The sequence below is a fragment of the Chlorocebus sabaeus genome, chromosome 3 (genome assembly GCF_047675955.1).
Source record: "Chlorocebus sabaeus isolate Y175 chromosome 3, mChlSab1.0.hap1, whole genome shotgun sequence".
In the NCBI taxonomy this organism is placed as follows: Eukaryota; Metazoa; Chordata; class Mammalia; order Primates; family Cercopithecidae; genus Chlorocebus; species Chlorocebus sabaeus.
This window is the reverse complement of record NC_132906.1, coordinates 28,707,916-28,733,394: the sequence shown is the minus strand read 5'-3', so window position 1 is coordinate 28,733,394 and position 25,479 is coordinate 28,707,916. Positions and strand designations below refer to the sequence as shown.

At 38.6% G+C, this 25,479-nt stretch overlaps 1 long non-coding RNA gene across 1 annotated transcript in view; it reads right to left on the bottom strand.

Moving 5' to 3' along the window:
• The window catches only part of LOC119620070 (uncharacterized), a 163,035-nt gene that overhangs the window by 55,109 nt on the left and 82,447 nt on the right, over positions 1-25,479 (bottom strand). The window lies entirely within an intron of this gene.

The window sequence follows — 25,479 nt, the reverse complement described above, 5'->3', positions numbered from 1 at the left end:
CACACTGGTGATTTATGGTTGGGGGCCGGTGTCACTGTCCTGTCACAGTCCTGAGATCTCCAAAGCAGCCCAGGTGACACATATGTCCCTGTCTTTGACTCTCCTCCAGGCCAACTCTGTGATATTACTATCAAGGCTCCAAAATGTAGCTGTTTTGCTACATAAATTATGAATAAGTTCTACAAACTTCTTGAACCATCTGGAAAGTGCTCAAAACACAAGACTGCACAGACAAGGACTTTAAGGCCCAACTCACTCCCAGGTGATATTAGTAGCTCTTCTCAGCAAGACCATGTGCCCAGGTCCCAATAGCACTATTGAAAAAGAAAGGTCTGCTGTAGAATAGGTCCCCCTTTTTGCTATTTCCACTGCTGAGTGCCCCCATCATGGGCATGCAAGATTTCTTCTGCCATTTTCCTTTCACAACTTTCATCAACTGCCTCTGCAATTTCCTTGTCTTGCGCAGTCTCAACTCAACTTACTTAACAGCACTAAGTGTTCAGTTCTTATGGACAGTGTATGCCTTTAGTCTTCCTCCAAGGAGAGTGCTTGACAAACATAAAATGGAAATCTTAGGAACGCTTTTACACTGTTGGTGGGAATGTAAATTACTTAAACCATTGTGGAAGACGGTGTGGTGATTCCTCAAAGATCTAGAGCCAGAAATACCATTTGAACCAGCAATCCCATTACTGGGTATATACCCAAAGGAATATAAATCATTTTATTACAAAGATACATGCATGCGTATGTTCACTGTTGCACTGTTTACAATAGCAAAGACATGGAATCAACCCAAATGCCCATCAGTGATAGATCGGATAAAGAAAATGTGGTACATATACACCATGGAATCCTATGCAGCCATAAAAAGGAATTAGAGCATGTCCTTTGCAGGGACACAGATGAAGCTGGAAGCCATCATCCTCAGCAAACTAACACAGGAATAGAAAACCAAACACTGTGTGTTCTCACTTGTAAGTGGGAGCTGAACGATAAGAACACATGGACACAAGCAAGGGAACAACACATACTGGGGCCTGTTGGCAGATGGGGTCGGGGAGGGAGAGCATTAGGACAAACAGCCAATGCGTGCTGGGCTTAATACCTAGGTGATGGGTTGATAGGTGCAGCAAACCACCATGGCACATGTTTACCTCTGTAACAAACCTGCACATCCTGTACACATACCCAGAACTAAAAATAAAAATAAAAACAAACAAAAACAAAAGAATGGAAATCTTTTTAGAAAAATGTGTCACTGAATTGGAGGTGGAATCCATAATGATCAACAACAATAAATTCTTTTCTTCTCTATGAGGTCATCTCCCTCAGTCTGTGTGTGTGTGTGTTCATGTGTGTGTGCCGTGCCAGGTCCCCACTTTCCTCAGCACATTTGTGCATGTGTTTGTTTACTGACCAGTGCCCAGTTTGTGAGGCTCCCCCAAAGGCAGCCTCAGTCTGCTAGTGCCTGCCCAGGACCCTGCACTAGTCAATGAGAAATCAAACAAACTGGCTGCAATAAGCCGTTTACACCAGTTCTCAAAGAGAAAACTTTGGGCCCATTCCCAGAAGGCCAGGCATGTGAGTGAAAGGAGCCTGACTTGCAAAGCTTCCCCCACACTCGGGGTTTATTCTGTTTATTCTGTCATCCCTGTTTATTCTTTCAACTGTGGTTTCTCCGTGGAGCAGCGCATCACACTGCACCCAGATTGTGGAGACACACAGAAGACGTCCAGAAAGGGCCAGAGAAAACACAATCCCGCTGATTCATTCGCTAAGCCATTTGTTAACAAGCTGGTTTGGGGCTTTTCTTTTCCACAATTTTTCAACACTTGGGGAATTGAAACTGCTAGTTGTTTTCATCTTTAAATGAAATAGCCTGAATAATTGGGAATTTAAGCTAGTTTTCATTATTATAGTCCCCTTCAGAAATACATCTGACCAAAATAATGAGCTAAGGAAATAATTTGGACATCCTGACCATGCAAAACAGATGTGTAAAATATTAAGTGCAGAGCCAGTCAATACTTAGTAAATGTTGATGCAGACTTGGTTTCCTAAGGTTTAAAATGTATAACTAAATGACATTAACTTCTGAAATATCAGGGCACCAAGAGGGAATTAACAAAAGGCCACCAAAAAGCAGACTGCACATAATATAGCCTAGAGACTGTGGAATCAGGCACACTCGGACTAAACTAGATTCCACGCTGGCTGTGTCACTGGAGCTGACGGCATGTTCTCAGCAAGCCTCAGTGCTCTCACCTCTAAAATGGGGTTCAGAAGAATAGGGCACCAACTCAGCAGATTGGTGTGGGGATTTAAATTAAAAAATGCATGTAAAACACTTGACTAACTACAGTTTCTAGCTCAAAATAAACTCCTAGTAAATGAAAACTACTGGGCACTCTTGTCTTACAGATAATGGCTTTAAAAACTGGGAACTTAAAATAATTCTAAGACTCAGGAAACAAGGAACACCTCTTTGAGGGAAATATCTGACTCCCAAACCAGGTAATGGAACATCTTGGAAATGCAGACCTCTCAGAGTAGACTTGTTAAAAGTGCGAGGGACAGGGCTCATACTCAGTTGACACTCAATAAACATTTATTGATACTGACCATGGTTTCCTCAAGTTTAAAGTTTAAAATAAAATGTCTGGAAGAATTACAGAATTAACCACTTGTGGTTATTCCTGAAATATGATGGCATCGATGTGAAAATTGAAAACATTACCCCCCATAAAAAGCTGTATACCAATTTTGTTTAAAAGACTGGAATGACCCTAAATACAAAGATATCATGAAAAGTAGAGATTCGTTAAATTATAAGAACAAAATTAAGAAGTATTTCCTAGAAACGGAGGGAGCTTCACTAACTCCAGCAGAGAAATTTTCTTCGTGTGTCACCCGCTGACTCCACAGGGTCATGTAACAATGCCAGGGAGATGTCTGCGCAGACCCAGGGTGAGACCACCAACCCTTTGCATTTAGCCAAAGGGCTACCAAATTATGGTGCAACACTGGCTGATTGAATCATTCAGAGTCAAATTCAAACAGATGAACTCACAGAGGAGAGCTCCCACGCATAGATGGAGAAAATTAAGGGAGGCCATAGTTTAAAATGTTTCTTTTTATCAAGGTAGAGTTTGCAATGTGACAATGATTAAGCTGTAGGGGAGGCTTTTAACAGAATTCCCTCTGGCCTTCTACTAACTTACTGAAATACATCATTTGCTTTTCTCAACTTCCTTTAATTTCAGTCTAGCAATAACCATTTATCTTAACATTCACTCTCACATGGGACAAAAGAAAAAACAAATTTTGCAGAATTCAGAGAGGCATTGATTAATTGATGCTGGTCTGTCTTTGAGGAATACCTGGGAATTAGAAGGCCACTAAGATATATTACCTCCATCCTTGAGAATATGTTCCTCATCTTTAGGGACGAACCCTTTAAATGAGCTACCTCTCCTCACTAATATTGAATAAATTGATTTCTGGGACACTTAAAATGCCAGGCTGTGTGTCTGTATGGTATAGTAACAGCCCCCACACAGACAGGCATGCACACGCACACACACATATGTGCACACACACATGCCCTGAGTTGAAAGGAATCAGCAGGGACTTTTTCTTTGGCTCGCTTTCCACAGTCATTTGCACTTTTCCAGCAGAGAGCAGAACCATAATAGTCAACCCTTTGCAAGAAACGGGCACATCTCCACATTAAGAAGGTTTGGCTGCAGGTGGGTATGAGAATGCAGAGTTTATGGAAACTTTGTCTTTTATTTATTTTTTTATATCCTCTGTTGCAACTGCAGATCTGTGTGAGTGTAGCCAGCCTCCCTACCACGCCTTGTGGGAAACACACCTTGAGGTCTCAGCAGCCTCCTGGCCTGATGTTTGCACAGTTGAGTTGAGGAGGCTGGTAGTTTTCGGCCCAAACATCAACCCAGAGGTTTACTTTGCCCTTGTATTAGATTAAAATGCTTGAACATATTTATAAGCTAAATTCGTTGTTGCGTTGTTGGTCAGTCTTCTTTAAAAAAAAAAGAACTTATTCTATAATTATATTTAGCAGAAAGCCATTTTCTACTTTTTCCTAATGCAGGTCTCATGCTTAACTGTTCTGACATCACCTGGCCCCTCTACGGCTTAGCAACAAAAACTTCACTGAAATGAAGAACGCAGTTATTTATGCTGGCTACTCTGGCAGGAAAGAAATTCAAAACATAATTTTTTAAAGTTATAACTATGGCTTGCATATAAACATGAGCATGTGGCAAATATTTACGTAATTCGTCAATGAGGTAATGAGCAGAATGATAAAACTGGTGCAGAGACTATTTGAGAAACTAAATATATGCAGGCATCTGAGAATGAATGTTGGAATAAGATTGCTAGATTAGACAGAACACAAGTTAATACTACACTTGGCAATAAAAGTATAACCTTTAAAGTCATCCTTTTTTTACCAGACCAAAATCACTTGCATCACTACTGAATAAAATCTTACAAATCAGCATGTCATTTCATAGAGTGTGAGCCTTAATTAGTAACAAATAGTATGTCAAATAAGATACACTTCCCCAGAGAATCAGGTCATCTTTGGGTGGATCCTTTAAATGCTCTTATAAGACAGTGAAAACTGAGGCTATTCTACTGCCTTATTTCAAATTTGATACTCTGTCTTAACATTGGTAAAGGGATTTGGGGAGGGCAAAGGTGCCTCATATTAACAACTGAGGTCATGGGACAAATAGTTATAGAAATATTAATAGAACAATATCACCCCTCAGATTATGTTGAATACCAAAATACAGAGTTGGATGTAGAAGCAACCAAGCATCCCTCAAGGAATGAATGAATGACATGTGGCCTATCCATACGATGGGATATTGTCCAGGCTTTAAAAGGAAATTCTGACACATGCTACAACATGGATGAATCTTGATGACATTATGCAAAGTGAAATAAAACAGTTACAAAAAGAAAAATACTGCACAATTCCACTTAAGAGTTATCTAGAGTGGTCAAATTCACAGAAACAGAAGGTAAAAGGTAGTTGCCAGGGCTAGGGGAAGGGGAGAATGGAAAATTGTAGTAAAAGGTATATAGTTTTCGATTTGCAAGATGAAAAAGTTTTGGAGATCGGCTGCACAACAATATGAACATACTTAACACTACGGAACTGTACACTTAGAAATGGTTAAGATGGTAAATTTTATGTTATATGTTTTTTACTACAAAAATTTAAAAAATTGACAAAGTTGGTATCATCAGTTCAGATGCCCGTTATAAGGCAAGGGAATGATTCCCACCAGAGTGAGATCAAAGTGTGCATGGCAGGGAACCATGTTTTTACTGCCTGAAGTACTAGTTTATCACTTAACTTACAATGGGACACGAAGGAAATAAATGCAAAGATGCCAACCTAGCTGTGGTGGACTTCACCTCACATCATGGAAAACATGAAGCAATTTAGCAAAGTTGGCTGCCTACGCAGCCAAGGGCCCTGTGGTGCCTGTTAAAATCCAGCAGGAGCAGGGATGAGGTGCATTGGCCAGGGCCCAGTGTGCAGCCCCACAGCTGCAAAATGCTATCTGGCCTTTGAGTCAGCACTCAGTGCTCCCCTTACCACTCTTAACTCTTAACTTCAAGAGTTAAATGCTGAAAAAGCTCAACCTAAGATTCACTGAACAAACACTGAGAACCACCTTTGTAATCATCACGTTTGCATCTTTTCTCATTACCTCCAGACTTCTGTCACAGGCCCTTGAGAAACTGGACCTCCTGCAAAAAGTGCAAAGAAAATCTTCTTTTTGTCCAAGGGCAAAGTTCTCACCCTTTTCTGATGTGACTACCTGAAGCGGTGTCTACACTCCAGCAGAAAGTGGGAAACCCTCACATAAGAATCTTTACCACATCCCTACAAAATATTTTTATTCCTTTATAAAGTTGATTAATCTTCACAATAGAGCAATTATGTCTCTTTTCTCTCTTCTTCCTTCCTCCCTTTCTCTCTTCTTTCTTTCTTCTTTTTCTTTCCTTCCTTTCCTTTCCTTCCTTCCTTCCTTTTCTTTCTTTCTTCCTTTTCTTTTTTTCTTTCTCTCTCTCTCTCTTTCTTTCTCTTTCTTTCTTCTTTCTTGATCAATAGAAAGTTTCTCTAATTTTTATGGTGAACTGACATGATGCCATGGAATGCTGATTTAGATGGAACATTAAGCCCAGTTGGATTTTAAAATCCTTTATGCAGTCAAGGAAAACTACGCCCACCTCCATTAGGCAATGTCCTTCAAGGCCTTGCATTCCACCCACAGAGTATTTTACCATATGGTCATTAATTTTTCAGCATTATAAAAATTGAGAAAATTTTTTTATTTTCAAAAATGTTTAACACTAACACTTAACCCTACACTAAAAATAAAAAAGCAACAATGTCTAGAAATATGTTTTGTTCCATCATAGCTTCCATTGTTAAAATGTAGAACAACAAGCTGTCAAAATTCAAACACCCCTTAGCGCCAAAGAAAAAAAAAAAAATCGTTCATTCTGACTTAGGAGCCTCCTCTTGGTATGATCTGCTTCACCCTAACTGAATTCATTGAGGATTACCGAGGTTGTGCATTGAAGTGTCCCTTCCAAAACCCAAACGAATCTCTCACACAAAGAGGACAACAGAAAAAGAAGCATGCAATTTACCAGGGCAGGCTGCTTACTGCCTTTTTTCTCTGATTTGCTTTGCTTGTTTTTGTTTATGTTTTCATAAATCCTGTTTTGTTTAGCAACAGGTGTAACTCAGTTGCACCCACCCTAAAGTTTTTCTATTTCAGACTGTCTCCTGACATGGAATGACTCCAGAAGGCTCAGCCAAGAAAATAATTATGACAAGCTCAGAGAAATCTATAAAATGTTTAAACAGCTAACTAGCATGTTAACTACTGGAGGAAGCAGGTAGAATTAAATGGAAATACTTTGAGATTAAAAAAAATAAAAGAAGACAGCAAGAAAGCAAGCCACAGGGAAAGTAAGGGAAAGGAGCAGTGAGCCAGGAGCGAGAGGAGGCCGGCCTTGGAAGCAGCGACAGTCTGAAAATATAGGTGCTGTAAAATATTTACTTGTCCTAAGTGCTTTCTCCTCCCCTGCCTGGTTGTGCCAACTCAAAACCTCTTGTAAACTCTTCCACTTTTTATGGTTTTCTAGGTGCAGATGCTCATCAGCTCAAAGGTGAACTGCAGCTATTTCACAGAAAATAAACTTGGAATATGTTTATGTGATCGTTACTCCAAGACAGCAAGGAAAAAAAGAAAACGAAAAACAAAACGAATTCAGCACATGAGCCACTTTAAAAATCTTGATCCTCGCCAAACCCCACACCAAATGTGTGTCTTAGCCCCCTTTCACGTTCCTCCCCACCAGAATATAATCATTTGGACAACCCTAAGAGTCGCAAGCTAAGTCACTATTGTCATTGCTTGGCTTGTCTGGCAGTTTTGACACTGCCCAGCGTCCCCTCCAGGGAGCAGAGGAATCCGTGTAAAGATTTTACTTAATCATTATTTTTAACCTTTGGGGGTTGCAGCTAATGATATGAAAAAAGGCTTCAAAACCACACAATATACTGGGGCATAAAAATGGCCTATATCTGAAAATAACTCCAAGTTTAGTTGTTTTGGAATAAAGCAAATGTTGAAAGTAGCCCGAAGTGAAACTTGAATGTTTCAATAGGCCCAGCTGCCTCTGAGGCTGGCGTGGGGCTGGGGGAGGAAGCGGTGGTTTCTCTTTGAAGCCTGGCTGCCACAAGTCCAGGAGCGGCCAAACTGCAGAGAGGAACTGCCTCCCCAGCCTGCGGGTGCCCCCCGGGAGCCGCTGAGACAGAGCCATCATCATCTCACTTCTTTCTTGAAGGCAGAAAAAGAGGAGGAAAACAAGAAACACAAAAGGAGGACTTGGAAGATTTAGGGCTCTGGATGCAAATGTTTTTGTGGCAATAACAGTTTAAAGAAACCAAGCCGCCGCCTGCAGCGGGAGGCACTACGTTGAACACCGAGCAAACTGAGGAGGAGAGAATTGGAGTTTTTATTTTCTATTTTGATAAAACAAACAAACAGACAGACAAGAAAAAACTGGGATCCAAGAAATGAAGGAGACAAGATGACTGAGTGGGAACCTGTCTCCAACGGATTGTTGCATTCTTTGTTTTCGGTAATGAACCACCAGCAAATCCAAAGCACCCTATACCCTACGGTGTCCCCTCCTTGTCTTCCAAGTGACCTAGCAGCAAGCCTTTTTTTTTTTTTTCAAATTCTGTGGTCTATAATGTGTGTCAGAAGAGAACCTCCTCCCCCATCCTCTTTTCTCAGCAGAAAACTGGCTCCCTATGTCACTAACATTACAAAAGAGGAACTTCCAAGCACTCCCACGTCCATAAATACTCACCTCTGTTTGCAAACCTCACGTTCTGCTTCCTCTCCTGTCGCTCTGTATGAACAGTCCATAACCCTTCGGCCACCCTCCACCTATGTGCTGGAACCCAAACGCATTCACCTACTCCAGGACATCATTTGTCCCCCGTCTCTTCTGCTGCATCATCAACTTATACTTTTTTGACTATATTATTCCTCCATACAAACATGCTGCAATTCTCCCATTTCAGGAGAAAAAAAGTTTCTCTTTACCCCACTTCACCACCAGCTACCATCCCATCTTCTGCTCCCCTTTATAATAAAACTATGAAAAGCATTATTTATATCAGTGCTGTCCAGTAGACATATGTGAGCCACATCTGTCATTTTAATTTTTCTAGTAGCCACGTGAAAAAAATTTAAAAAGAAACAAATGAAATTAATTTTAATAATAAATTTTTGGGGTTATTTTCAGATACAGGCCATTTTTATGCCCCAGTTCTGTACAGCCCCAGTTTCTCCTCCTTCCATTCTCTTTAGAAGCCATGCCTCAGGCTTTTGCCTTCACCACTCAACTGACACTGCTCTTATCAAAGTCTCCAATAATCTGCTCTATCTAGAGGTCAGTTCTCAGCCTATCACTTGCCTAATGTTCAGCACTGTATTAGTCAAGGTTATCTAAAGGGACAGAACTAATTGGATAGATGAATGCATGAAGGGGAGTTTATAAGGAGAATTGACTCACGTGATCACAAGGTTAAAGTCTCACAACAGGCCATCTGCAAGCTAAGAAGCCAGGAAGCCAGTCTGAGTCCCAAAACCTCAAAAGCAGGAAAGCTGACAGTGCAGCCTTCAGCCTGTGGCCGAAGGCCCACGAGCCCCTGGCAAACCACTGGTGTAAGTCCAAGAGTCCAAAAGCTGAAGAACTTGGAGTCTGATGTTTGAGGGCAGGAAGCATCCAGCACGAGAGAGATGGAGGCCAGAAGACTCAGCCAGTCTAGTCCTTCCATGTTCTTCTGCCTGCTTTTATCCTAGCTGTGCTGGCAGCTGATGAGATGGTGCCCACCCAGATTGAGGGTGGGTCTGCATCTCTCAGTCCACTGACTCAAATGTTAATCTCCTTTGGCAACACCCCCACAGACACACCCAGGAACAATACTTCGCATCCTTCAATCCAATCAAGTTGACACTCAGTATTAACCATTAAGCATCATTTAACCCAGCAGATCACTCTTTCCTGCTTGATAAACTTTCTTCCCTGGGCTTCCAGGATACCACCACACTCTCCTGGCTTTCCCCTTACCTCACTGGTGGCTGCTCCCCCGTCACCTTTGCTGGTTTATTCTCATCTATTCACCCTCTAAATTATGTCCCAGTGGAAAGTCCCAGCACTCGTTCTTCCATCCTCTTTACTTTTCTAGTCACTCTGTCTCCTGGATGCTCTCATCCATCTATTTGTTGACAAATCTCTACCGTGGATCTCCCTTCTGAACTCCAGTCCCATAATCTCCCTTTGGGCCCATATATCTCCATTTGGACACTGCAAGGCCTATCAAACCTAATGTGTGAAAAATTGATCTCCTGATTACCACCCTTCAAACTTTCTTCTCCTGCTACTTATCTTATCTCAGGATATGGCACCTTCTTGCTCCAGTCTTGAGAACATCCTTGTTCATCTTTCTCATACACTAACTCCAATCCTTCAACAAATCCTCTCAAGTCTACCTTCAAAATATATCTCAAATCTGCCCATTTCTTTCCTTCTTGTCTGCTTTGCTTCTCACAGTAGGTGGCTGGTACTAAGTGGTCAATGATAAATGAACGACCACTTCCTGAACCCATGAGAAGCAGAGACAGGCTGGTGTTCCATTGTTTTATGTTCAGCTGCAGCTGATGTTACAGACACTATAATAATACTACAGAGCTGGGGGTGGGAACCAGAGGGGGCTGGAGATTTCCCTGAGTAGGGAAGAAGAGACACAGCAGAGTTGCTTGGTTGTGATCATTTGCAGCCTAACTAGGTGGAATGCCATGGCTGGGCCACTCCACTTTGCCATTCCTTATCCATCAAATGCCATTAACCTAAGTGTGCTAATCGCCTCCCCCCACTCCCTTCAAGAATCACCATCAATCTCTCTGGCATTGGTTGCTCTGATTATAAAGGCCCTCATGCCAGTCCCATGTGTCATCTTCCCTTCTCCCTCAACTTGATAAAAGAGATGGAAAACCCTTGTAGGCTCCTACTCTAAGGTCTAGAAATCAGTTTTGTGCTCAAGGAATTTTTTCTATGTCATTGAATCTAACATCTTAAAATCAAGTTGGAGAAATCACAAACTAGAAGATTTATAGATTTTGTATATAAAAATAAAAATTACTGCATTCATAAGAAACTAAACAATCTTAAAAATTACTCAACAAACTGGAAAAAAATAGTCACAGAAACTAAGTCACATAATTAATATTTAAACAAAGCTGTAGGATCCAAAAGATGAATAAATATGTAAATGATATGAACATACAGTCCTCAAGAGCCAATACAGGTGGTTAGCAAATATTGAAAACTGAGTTGGGCAAGGTGGCTCACACCTGTAATCCCAACAATTTGGGGGACTGAAGAGGAAAGATGGGTTGAGCTCAGGAGCTTGAGACCAGCCAGGGAAACATAGGGAGATCTCATCTCTAAAACTATGTTTAAAAATTAGCCAGGCATAATGGCACACACTTGTGGCCCCAGCTACTCAGCAGGCTGAGTGGGAGGATTGCTTGAGACCAAGAGGTCAAGGCTACAGTGAGCCATGACTGCTTTATTGCATTCCAGCCTGGGCAACAGAGTGAGACCCTGTCTTAAAAAAAAAAAAAATAGGATTTGGACATTGCTAAGGAAATAAGAAATAAGAAATCTGAAATAGGAAAAATAAAACTTGTATTTAAAAGGTTTTATAGTAAATATATTTTTCTGATAATAGTAAGACAGTTAAACTATTACACATATAATACTATTATACGTAATTATATATATATACTTGGTAGAATATCATGGAGTCATTAAAAAGAATGTTATACAAGAATTTATGATGATATTAATAAATACTTATGTTAAAAGAGTAGATGTTAAATTATATATATGGTAGGATGCCAAATTATAAATTGAATAATAACTACACATGGAAAAAGATAGGATGAAAAGACACTAAATTATTAGCATCTTTGAATAGTGATAGTATGAACATTATTGATATTACCTATAATAAACATGTACTATTTATAATGCAAAGAATGACCTTATTTTCATAATAAAAGAAATGGGAAAAAATATACTTCTCATTCCATTGACTCAATTCTCACCTAAGCCTCAATTGTTCACTAGTTGGTTTGTATTTAATAAACACAATTTTTGTGTTCATTTAAGGGCATTATTTTAGAATTTAAATTATTTGCAAACATGTTTCCCAAAAAATGGAGCACACAGACCAGGTGAAGAAATAAGCAATCTTAATTTCTTATTGGCTTAACAGAATAAGAAAGAATTTTAAAGAATGTATCCCCCCATCCCTCGCTGTTCCTCAAGGAGCTAAATAGGGCCTTATGTCCCTGGGGTTTCCCTTCCTTGTTTGTTTTTCCTTTATTTTAAAAATATTTCTATTAATTTATAGAAACTCTTTGTGAGGTAAAGCTATGAATTTTTTATTTTCTATATGTGCTACAAATATATTTGCTCAAAATGTGACTTCTTCTTATCTTTCTTGAAAATGTAGGATATAGAGGTAAACAAATGAATTCTCTAAGCAAAGAGTAGAGAGACTGATGTGACACTAATCCAAGAAAGCCAATATAACACAAAACAAATTAATACTAATATTGTATCATTGAACACCCTTTCAATATTCAAAATTTCCAGGTAATCTTGAAAATGCCTTTGTATTATTTGTTTCAATCAGGATCTAAACAATACTCATTATTTGATTTGGTTATATGTCTCTTAAACCTAAGAGCAAAATATTCAAAATGATATAAGTGCCCAATAATAAGAAAATGCTTAAATAAATTATGTCATCACCATGGAAAGAAGAAATACACAGTTAGTAGAAAAAATAATAATAATTGTTTTAAAAACCATTTACTAGTATGGGGAAATGCTCCTGCACTCAAATTAAATAATAAAAATGTCATGCTCTTATTTCCATGGGATAAGTTTCTAGATATGAACTTTCTGTGTCAAAACTTATATATGCAATTCCAGCAAAAGTGTATGAAAGTTCTCACTTCTTCTCGTTCTCACCAGCACAGGATACTGCAGGTTTTAAAGCAATTTGATAAGGGAAAAAGTATACCTGGACACTTTAATTTGGGTTGTGATACAGTTTGGATATTTGTCCCCTCTAAATCTTATGTTGAAATGTAATCCCCATTGTTGGAGGTGGGCCTGGTGGAAGGTGTTTGGGTTGTGTGGGCAGAGCCCTCATGAATAGCTTTATTTCCTCCCCATGGCAATGAGTGAGTTCTCACTTTATGAGTTCACTTAAGAGCTGGTTGCTTTAAAAAGCTTAGCATTTTTCTCTTTTTCCCTCTCACCATGTGACATGCCTGCTTTCCTTTTGCCTTCTGCCGTGAGTTAAAGCTTCTTGAGACCTCACCAGAAGTCAAGCATATGCTAGCACCATCCAGAATTGTGAGCCAAATAAACCTATTTTCTTCATAAATTACCCAACCTCAGGCATGCCTTTATAGCAATGCAAAATGGACTAATACAGAAAATTGATAGCAAGAATAAGTGGTGCTATAAAGATACCTGAAAATGTGGAATTGGCTTTGGGAACTGGGTAATGTGCAGAGATTACAAGGGTTTGGAGAGCCTAGAAGAAGGCAAGTGGAGAAGGGAAAGTTTGGAATTTCTTAGAGACTGGTTAAGTGGTATCGAGCAAAATGTCAATAGAGATATGCACAGTGAAGTCCAGGCTGATAAGGTCTCAGAAATGAGGAACTTCTTGGGAACTGGAGCAAAGGTTACCCTCGTTACATCCTAGCAAAGAACTTGCCTGCATTGTGCCCATACCCTAGGGATTTATGGAAGGTTGAACTTAAGAGTGATGGCCTAGGGAATCTGGTGGAGGAAATTTCTAAGGAGCAAAGCATTTAAAAAGTGGCATGCTACTTCTAACAATCTATGATCAGATATGGGAGTAAAGGAATGACTTCAAATTAGAACTTATAATTAAAAGAAAAGCACAGTATAAAAGTTTGAAAAATTCACAGCCTGGCCATGTGGTAAAGAAAGAAAGAGAACTTGCCTTGAGTCTCGGAAGAGACTTTGGACTTTGAACTTCTGAGTTGATTCTAGAATGAGTTAAGACTTTGGGGGACTATTGGCAAGGCATGATTATTTTTACAATATGAAAAGGACAGGACATTTGGGGGGCCAGGGGAAGAATGATATAGTTTCGATATTTGTCTTCTCCAAATTTCATGTTGGAATTCGATCCCCAATGTTGGAAATGAGGCCTAGTGGGCAGATCCCTCATGAATGGCTTGGTGCCCTCCCTACAGTAATGTGTCCTCATTCTATTAGTTCATATGAGAGCTGGTTGCTTAAAAGAACCTGGCATCTCTCTCTTTCTCCTTCTCTCACCATGTGACACACCTGCACCCACTTCATCTTCTGCCATGAGTAAAAGCTTCCTGAGAACTCACCAGAAGCCAAACAGATGCTGGCACCAAGCAGAACTTTTGAGTTAAATAAATCTCTCTTTAAAATAAAGTCCCCAGCCTCAGGTATTCCGTTACAGCAATGCAAAATGGACTAATACAGACTGTTTTTATGTTGAGGTGAAGGTAAAAGTTATCCACATATTTATTGGTCATTGTATTTCTTTGAAGGATTGCTTTTTTCTAGATTTTACCAGTCTTTACTTGTTTGTTTTTCCTTTCTTTTAAAAATATTTCTATTAATTTATAGAAGCTCTTTGTGAGGTAAAGCTATTAATTTTTTGTTTTCTATATGTGCTACAAATATATTTGCTCATTTTATCGTTTGCCTTTTCATGATAAACATTTTTAATTAACATATTGTGACATATAAAAGTTTTGAATTTTTATGTAGTCAAATACAATTTTGCTTCAAAATTTCTTCTAAAATATTTATAGGTTTACATTTTATATCTAGGTCTTTAGTTTATCTCTATTTTTGTATACGTTAGGAGAGGAAATCTAAGAAGTTTTTTTAAAAAACATTGATATTCTAGTATAATTTCTTAATAATACATGATTATCTCATTGATTTGAAATGACATCATTATTAAATCTTAAACTGACATATATATACTTGAGTCTGTTCCTAGATTCTACTCTTTTCCAATAATTTGCTTGTCTTTCTCTGCAAGTACCACATTATTTTTATTATAATAGCTTTAGTGTATGCTGAAATATCTGGGCAAATCTCTTTTCAATAATCTTTTCCAAAATGTGTTGGCAAGCCTTACACACTTTTTCTTCTACAAAATTTTATAATACATAAATAAATTATATACATATATCCCTCAATATCTGTGGGGGATTGGTTCCTGGACCTCCTGTGGATACCAGAATCTGGGGATGTTCAAATGCCTGATATAAAATGGTATAGTATTTGCATATAACTTATGCACATCCTCCCATATACTTTAAATCATCCCTAGATTACCTATAATACCTACTACAATGTAAATGCTATATGCAAAGTAGTTATACTGTATTGTTTAGAGAATAATGACAAGAAAAAGTCTTACATGTTTAGTACAGATGCAATTTTTTTTTTTTTTTTTTTTTTGAGATGGAGTCTTGCTCTATCACCCAGGCTGGCATGCAGTGGTGCAATCTCGGCTCACTGCAATCTCTGCCTCCTGGGTTCACGCCATTCTCCTGCCTCAGCCTCCCAAGTAGCTGGGACTACAGGCGCCCGCCACCATGCCCGGCTAATTTTTTTGTATTTTTAGTAGAGACGGGGTTTCACTGTGTTAGCCAGGATGGTCTTGATTTCCTGACCTCATGATCCGCCCGCCTCGGCCTCCCAAAGTGCTAGGATTACAGGCGTGAACCACCACGCCCAGCTACAGATGCAATTTTTTCCAAATATTTTTCATTCACAGTTGAATCCATGAATGTGGAAGCCATGGGCATGGAGGGCCGACTATATATATATATATATATATATATATATATATATATATATATATATATATATATATGTGTGTGTGTGTGTGTGTGTGTATGTGTGTGTGTGTGTGTATGTTTGTATTTATAATAACTAAGTAAAATAAATAAAAGTTCTCAGTTTCTGTTTTTCTTTTGTTTTGTTTTGTTTGAGATGGAGTCTCGCTCTGTTGCTGGACAGGCTGGAGCGCAATGGCACGATCTCGGCCCACTGCAACCTCCATCTCCCAGGTTCAAGTGATTCTCCTGTCTCAGCCTCCCAAGTAGCTGGGATTACAGCTGCATGCCACTAAGCTTGGCTAATTTTTTTGTATTTTAGTATAGATGGGGTTTCACCATGTTGCCCAGGCTGGTCTCGAACTCCTTAGCTCAGGTGATCCACCCACCTTGGCGTCCCCAAGTGGTGGGATTACAGGCATGAGCCACTGCATCTGGCCCTCAGTTTCTTAAAAATGTATATTCAATTGCAATAGCATTAGATTTGTATATACATTTAAAGACTGACAAAAGCACATGAAAATTATGTTCTCTGCAGTAAAGTTTACAACTTGAAATAATTTAATATTACTTATATAATATTTAATAATTTAAATACTCCAAATTATTATAACCCAGTAGGGGAATGGTTAAATAGGTTATGGTATATCCACACATGGTAACTAGTCTCCAGCATTGGCCCCTTACTGAACCACACCTCCAAAGATGAAGGTATGGCTCTTGTCTAGTTCCCTCCCACATTAAACCAAGGCTGGCATGTGTGCCTAATAGAATATAGAAAAAGTATATACAATATCCAAGATTGGTCTTAAGCATTTCAGATTTCACCTTGGTCACTGGGAACACATGCTCTGGGGGAAGCCAGCTGGCATGTGAGAAGTCCAGATACCCTGAGACCTTCCTGTTAAGAGAAAGCCCAAGCTAGTTCTGTGAGAAGTCACATGGAGAGGGAGAAACTACCTGCTATTCTCAGACTGTTGCAGCCATTCTAGCTGAGCCACCAAAAATATGTAAATGAAGAAGTCACCTTGGATATCCAATTCAGTCAAACCTTGAACTCCAGTCCTGCAGTTCCTGCCACCATTTGACAGCAACCTCATTAGTAACTTAAAATGAAAAGTACACAACTGAGCTTAGTCAACCCACGGAACAGTGAGAGACAAAATAGCTGTTTTCAGTCACTTACTTTTGGAGTGAGGGGTTATCTGGCCATAGATAGCCATGACAGAAACTGGTACCTGGAAGTGAAGTGCTACCTTAACAAAATCTAAATCTAAAACATGTGACATTGGCTTTGGATGAGGCAGTGGGCAAAGGCCAGAAGGCCTCAAAAAGATGATGAGGAGAATATTATTGGAGGCTAAAAGTAGAACTAGAGTTATGTAATGGTGAAAAATTTGGTAATATCTTACCCATGACAATGTAGAAGATACAAAATATTTCTAATGAATTGGTGAATTTGACTGGAGAGTTCCAGACAGAACATTCAAAGTTCTGCCAAATAGTTTCTTTTAGCTACATATAAAGTAGATAAAAAGAGATGAGCAGGAGACAGAACTGTTCCCTTTTAAAATATAATTTGGAGAAAATATAGAGGTCCTAGAATCCTCTGTGTAGTCAGCAGAAGGGTCTCAAAGTAAGAAAGAGCCTTAGGGTTATGATAAAGTAAAAGATGTGGCTGTAAGACATTTTATGAAACCTTAGATTTTAGGTTACCTATAAGAGATTTATAAATATTGCTTTTGTCCAATTGAATGACCCCCAGTAAGATTCACAGGCAATGCACAAAATTATTAACAGACTAGTACTGAGAAAAACACTATCAGCTTAGACTGAGACAGAAACAGTTCAAAATCAAAAGAGCCACAACATCCTACAGTCAGCAAGTCAACTGAGATAACTACTCAGTAACAATTACAACTTATTTCTTATGGATAAGAAGAAATGTCTCAGCAGAGCTAAGGGCTATGAAGAACCATTTCTAGGTAACAGGACTGGGCCCTAATTTGGCACCTGGCACTGCCAGCCTGAGATTCAGAATTGCTGTGAAATAGTAACTGCTGCATGCCCCAGCTCTCCCCTTTTTTGTATTACCCTATGTCAGTTTTACCATTGTTTTTTGGGTCTGGGGGCCATATAACGTGTCTCTTCAGTTAACAGGCCTTACACTCAACAAGTTGCACCTGAGAAACAGTACATGCAGTGTACTGAACCTGGTCCTGATTTCAATAGTGAGATTCTGGACCTTGAGACTGAGCCTATTTCTATGATGGGATGAGAACTTTGGGGCAGTTTTAGGAGGAAATAAGTGTTTTTTCACATGAGAGACAAACTGTGGTGGCCAGAAGGTAGAGTAGAGTACTTGTCACCAAGTGGCTACCATCAATTCCTTTTCTCCTGTATGCGTATGGCACTCCCCTGTCAAGAATTGGAGTCAGGAAGATCTGTTGTGCAGTGATAACCAGTACAACACACCAGGAACACTATGGGACATTCAAAGAATATGATAGACTTATATGCACCTGGAAGTAAGCCTGTATGTAATATAGCATTATGAAAAATAAGTATTTAATATATGTAGTATGACTCTATCATTAAACAAAATATATATACACACACACATATACATGCTTTCTATGTTTATCAGCAGGGATATAGACACATAGATACATAGAAATGTAGACAGATATAGAGTTGGTATATGTATCAATATATCTGTATAAGCATAGAATAAAATAGTCAAACTATACCTCAAACTGCTTATAGAAGTTATCTCTAAAGATTAAATTAGATGGACAGAGGGAAGTGAAACTTTTGTTTATTTAAATAAATTTTTTAAATGTGCTGGAATTGTAAGTAATTTCTGCTTTGAGGGATTTTCAGGATATTTTTAAATAAAATTTTAATTTATTATGCTTAAATGAGTGCTAGTATGTAGAAGGCAGTGTGTTCCTTGTCATTTAAGTTACAATAACAATATCAACCATCCTGTAAAAGTAAAAAATCATTTTAGAAAAAATGATGTATTTTTATGACCAAAGAAAAATTATGTACTTAATGCAAAATATGGAAAGAAATACAATGGGTTCTCCTATAAAGCTACATTGTTTTCAAAAACCTAGAACCTCTGCAAAGTCAGGCATTGCCAATAATAGGACTTATCAGTAAAAGTAGAGTCTATACAGCCCTGAAAACTTACAAAACTATGTAACGAAAACAACAGCACAGTAAAATCTTGTGTGGCATTTGCCCAGCATCACAGTCAGATGATCTTTTTCAGCTTTAAATACTGGAACTTAGAATTCCTTCTTCAAGAGGGAAGTCCTTGAAGGCATTTGCTTCTAGTAGACACCAGTTTCATCTCAACTTTAAAATCTATTTAAACTCTATAGGAATTCAAAAACATGTACTGGGATAATAAATACTTTTTATTATACATCAGCTTTGTTTCTTGAAGCATATTGATTGGGCTTTTTCATGAATTGTAAGAAAGCTTGCTTTTATCTCTTCAAAACATTAAGGTGCTGGGAAGAAAGATCTCATATGAACCTACATGACTTCTTTTTTTTTTTTTTTTTTTTTTTTTTGAGACGGAGTCTCGCTCTGTCGCCCAGGCTGGAGTGCAGTGGCCGGATCTCAGCTCACTGCAAGCTCCGCCTCCCGGGTTCACGCCATTCTCCGACCTCAGCCTCCCGAGTAGCTGGGACTACAGGCGCCCGCCACCTCGCCCGGCTAGTTTTTTGTATTTCTTAGTAGAGACGGGGTTTCACCATGTTAGCCAGGATGGTCTCGATCTCCTGACCTCGTGATCCACCCGTCTCGGCCTCCCAAAGTGCTGGGATTACAGGCTTGAGCCACCGCGCCCGGCCCTTACATGACTTCTACCACGATATAAGCATTCTTCTATTTATCAATCACCTATGAGTTAAATGACATTAACTAAATTCATGTTATAGCAGAACAGATGGTGCAACAAAATACTAATATTAGTTCTTTCTAGCAAAGCTGCATCATAGGAGAGGATCCTCAAAATTATGAGACTTAGAGCTTACATAGGGCAACTAGCGCATTTTCCCCTCATTCCTTCTGGAAAGAGAGAGTGACTTTCACTCTGGAATGTAAGAAACTCTCTCTGAGGATGTGCGGGAAAGGTCTCTAGGTTTTTGTTACCCAGAAACGTAATGCAAATGACTCTACGGCAGCGAATTCTCTAAAGCTGTCTGGAACAATACACTATTTCTAGCTTCTCAGGCATATTTGCTATTCAATTATTGTTTAACCATTTTTGCCAACTTTCTTTGCTCAGAAAGCCAATACTGTGCAGAAACACGAAAATATTCATGGAAAATTGTCTCCCAGCACTACCCTGGAACTTGTCATCACCCCAAACCTCACTACCACCCAAATCACTAAATCAGGTTCCTACTAACTCCTTTCTATCCAGCTAGCTAGTTCGACTCCTCAGATTACAAGTGTTCTTCAACTTCTTCAGGACCCCTATTCCATTGACTCTTCTACTCTCTTCCAATCTATCAGCCTTCTTTTTCAAATCCCTCCTTTCCAAGCTTGAATTCTATTATATGTCATTTCAAGAACATATTTGCCAGGGCCCCAAACTCCATTCCTTTCTGTCTTTATATCAGCAGCTGCTAACAAGATCCCAGTGTTGCCTGAACCCAACTGTCTTTTTTTCCTTTTTTTCCCTTAATCTTTCTAAACCCAAATACAGAAGTATTGCTGGAGAAAGCCACACACAGAGCGGATCTGCACTCTTGTGAAGTCATGAACATCAAAACCAGCATGTCCTCGACACATCTCAGCAAGATTCTTACAAGCACCTATCAGTTCTCTCTCCTACCTCTCTAGTGAATTTCTCAAACTTTCTCCAGTCTCCTCAGATCTCTGACTTGCCTTTCTATCTCACACCTTTCCTCCCACTCTTAACAAATGACCTCACTTCCTACTTTCCCTAGAAAACAAAAGCCAGAAGACATGAACTCCCACAATGGACCCTTGTATCTGCACCCATTCCATTTTTTTCCCCTTTCTGTAGAATAAAATTAGCGCTTCTCCTTTCTAAGGCCAGTTGCTCCAATCATTACACTGGCTTTCAGGAACCTTTCAGTAGCTCTTTTTTCTTTTTTTCATTCAGCATTTCTCTCTTGCTTGGATCTTTCCTGCTGACATTTACACTTACTCAAGTTTCTCCCATCTACAAAGGAAAAAAACAAAATAAAACCTCCTTATACCTTCTAACCAGTCTCCCCACATTGATACTTGCTGCCTTCCCAATCTGTTCTCCACCCTGCAGTCTTTGTGTTCTTTACAAATTACACAGTCACCGCCCCCCTCCACAACTCTACCCCACTTAAATCTCCTCAGTGGTTTCCCTAACCCTTCAATTGACAACTCAAATCCTTCACATGCCTTACAAAGTCCTGAATGACCTGACATATGCCCACATTTTCAGTTTTATTTTACACCACCCTCTTCCCTCACTCTCTGTACTACAGCCTGACTGTTCTTTTCACAGTCCATCAAACGGATCACAGCCCTCTGTCCCCAAGGCCCTTGCACATGCTGCTCAAGAAGTTACCTGTGGCCTCATTCTGTTAACCTCTCCCCAGTCCTAAGTGACCAGCTCACCCAGTTCAAAAATTATCTCATTTAGGCAAGACTTCCCAGAAAAACAAAGTCAGATAACTTTCCTTTAGAATAATTACCTCTGAAATACATATTTGTGATTATTTGATTAGTATTCATGTCCTCCCACCAGATCATAAGTTCCATTAAGGAAAAAAAAAAAAAAGATTATTTCACTGAAGCCCAGTTAATAGTAGGTAAAGTACTAAAAATACTTTTGACAAATGGATGAACAATTTAAAAAATGAATGAAAGAATGAATGAATAAATAAACTAATGAATTAATTAAGACTGACACATTACTGGTCCTGTAATCTAGTTAGGATCTATAAGGGGTCATATGAGATATACTGGAACTCTCTGTACTTGTTGCAATTTTTCTGTAAACCTAAAGCTGTTCTAAAAATAAAAGTTTTTAAAACAAAACTAAACTAAAGATACATTCTATACAGAGAAACAAAAATGAGAACAAACTTCTCGTTGGAAACCATGTAAGCCAGAAGAAAATGGAGTGATATCATTAAAGATTTTTAAAAAATTGTCAGCCAGAGTTCTGTACCCAGGAAAACATCTTTTAAAACTAAAGGAGAAATAAATTCTTTCTTGAAAAGAAAAACAGAGAATTAATCGGTAATAGGCCTGCGTTACAAAAAATGTTTGAGAAGGCTATCCAAGTAGAAGAAATATAGCACCAGAGAGAAAGTTGGATCTACACAAACAAATAAAGAGTTGGGGGAAAGGAAATGAATAAAGGTTTAAAAATGCATATTCTTACTCCTAAGTGCTCTAAATGATAATCGATTATGCAAAGAAAAAATAGCGATATACTATGTGCTTGCAGCATATGTAAAATTAAATGTATAGCATGAGGTAAGAGATGAAGGAATTTGGATATACTGTTACAAGGTCCACACACTACATGTGAAGTGATTTAATATTATTTGAAGGTAAACTCAGATTAATTAAAGATGCATGTTGTAACTCTAGGGCAACCACTAAAAGTAAAAATATAAAAGAGGTATAAATAATAAGCCAATAGTATTTTCAAGAGCTATCTGCATTTCCATATTCACTGCAGCATTATTCACAATCGCCAAGGCATCAAAGCAACAATCTAAATGTCCACTGACTCCTAAATGGATAAAGAAAATGTAATATATACATATAAGGGAATATTATTCATCCTTAAAAAAGAAGAAAATCCTGCCTCTTACAGCAACATGGATGAACCTGGGATACATTATGCTAAGTAAAACAAGCCAGACACAGAAGGACGAATACTACATGACATTACTTATATAATTAATCTAAAGTAGTCAAACTCATAGAAGCAGAGAATAGGAGGAGAGTGGTCAGAGATTGTGGGGAGGGAGAAACGGAAGGTATGAGTCAAAGAGTACAAAGTTTTGATTACGTAAAATGGATAATCTTAGAGATCTACTGTAAAGCATAGGGCCTGTAATTGCCAATAATATATTGTATCCTTAAAATGTTGCTTTAAAAACAGATCTAATGTTGAGTGCTTTTATCACAAATAATAATTATTATTATAATAAAGAAAGAAAGCAGGAGGAAATTTTTGGAAGTGAAGTACAGGTTTATGGCATACATTATGGTGATGGTTTGATGAGTACATACTTACCTCCTAACTCATCAAGTTGTGTAAATTAAATACAGACAGATTTTGTATGTCAATTTTACTTCAATAGAGTGGTTTAAAAATATAATAATAAAAGCCAAAAACTGGAAATAGTACAAATTTCCTTCCATGGGTGAATGGATAAACAAACTGGTACATCCATACAATGGAATATTGTTTTACAATAAAAAGAAATAAATTACTCATGCATGAAACAATATGGATGAATCTCAAATGCCTTCTGCTAATGAAATAGGTCAGACTCAAAAGACTATATACTATAGTTTCCCTTTATATGTTATTCAAGAAAAGACAAAACTATAGGGATGGAGAACAGATCAGCAGTTAGCAGAGGCTGGAGGCAGAAAAAAGACTGATGACAAATGGGCAATATGAGAAAATTTTTTGAAGTGATGGAACTCTCTGTATGTTGGTTGTGGTAGTAGATACCTTAGTCCCAACTATATACCACATACTTATACACAATGGAGTACTAGTCAGTTATAAAAAAGGATGAGATCTTGTCATTTGCAATAACATGGATGGAACTGGAGGTCATTATGTTAAATGAAATAAGCCAGGCACAGAAAGACAAACATCATATGTACTCACTTATTTCTGGGAGGTAAAAATCAAAATAATTGAACATATGGAGAGTGAGAGTAGAAGGATGGTTACCAGAGGCTGGGAAGGGTAGCGGGATGCTGGGAGGAGGTGGGAATGGTTAATGGGTATAAAAATAGAAAGAATGAATAATATTTTCTGTTTAATAGTACAACAGTGTGACTATAGTCAAAATAATTTAATTGTACATTTTTAAATAACTAAGACAGTATAATTGGATGGTTTGTAACACAAAGGATAAGTGCTTGTGGGGATGAACACCCCATTTTCCACAATGTGATTATTATGCATTACATGCCTGTATCAAACTATCTCATGCACCTCATCAATCAATACATACACTTACTATGTACCCACAAAAATTAAACATTAAAAAAAACTATATACCACAAATTCAAATTAAAAAAAATGAAGCTTCTCTTATACAAAGAGAAGACAGGAATGAAGAAAAACAGTCCACCCTCTACACCTGGTCCTCTACAGAGGGGGGCTTGACACCAAGAAAAATCACTGCCCTACCAAGCCACCAAGGCCTTGGGCAAACCATTTAGCTCTGTACTTCACAACAGCTTTCAGGAAAACAAAAATGCACGTTAAGATATAATAATCAAATCAGATATGTCCTGACACCCTCCGTCCCTCCACTAAGCCCCTGATTAGAGGCCAGCGCTGCAGAATGTTTGAGCAAATATAACCACTTTTTTCCTCTTCAACAAATCGAGGACTGGAAAGCCTATAAATGTGCTATTTCAGCTGTTTTTAGCAGCTTATCATGATTTTGTGAAAGTCTGGCCCCAAGACTTTGGATCCCTTCTTAATAACATTTAATGCTACCATTATGTAACTGAATCCATTTTGTCAGTGGAGTGGGAATATCATTAAACTGTAATTCATATTACTGTCTTCTAGCTTTCAGGCCCTCAAGTCCCTGAGTCCCAAACACCAGGAACTTGAAGCAGGGAGTGATCCTAATCCTTCCCCCGCCCACCACCCTCCTGAGTCAGGCTGTTTTCCACACTGTGGCGTTACCCGTTTCGTTATCATCAAGACCTTGTGATGGATGCTTGAGGCTCACAGAGTGCGTGCGTGGAATCTGTAGGGCTCCTCCTTATGTGTCAATGCCTTAAACTTCCTGATGCTGAGTGACATTCCTCATTTTGCTGAATCTCAGTCCGGGTGCAGAGTATTTTTGGAAATGCAATCATATCAGGAGATGGTACTTTTTACATCAGTTGCCCCCTCAACAATAAGTATATACCTGGCACTTTGCCACCTAACATGCAAGTAGCCACATTATTATTGAAACCACATGTTCATTAGCAAGGTTGGCACCAACTCAATCTCCACTGTCCGAAGTTAACGTTATGTTCCATTATAGACCAGACAACAGGACAGTGTAGGATACAGTTTGGGCATGAGAACAAACAGTCTTATTTGACGAAATCTGAGTCTTCAACTGTTAGAAATATGATCCAGATTCTATCTTGACATATGTCTGCACTGATGTTTCAGAAAAGGACATGTTTTGAAAGAAAATACCATTCTTTTAGTGTTATCTTTGCAAAATTGTATTTAATTCTTTCCACCACTTTCATGGACAACCGGAGTCCGCTGGCTTCTTGCTGGGCTAATCACTTCATCCCTAGAGATTCCGCAAGAGTATTTCACTTAATATAAAGGAGTGACTCAGAATCATTGCTTTCAATTAAGAAAGCCTGAGAGAGTTCTGAGAACAGTGTTCTCTTCTTCTAGAAGTAGGGAGGAGGGGTGCTAAGATAAGGAGGGAGAGAAGGAAAAAAGAGAGGGGAAAAGAATATAAGAAGAAAAAGACTTGTGTATTCAAAATGAAAGCATCAATTCCATGCATTTTGTTTCATAAAATTTAATTCAGATTGCACAAGTTGTCAGGCTTTCAGACATTATGACGTACAATGTGTAATTAATCTCTTGCTCCATCCTGATAGAAAGACATACTAGATT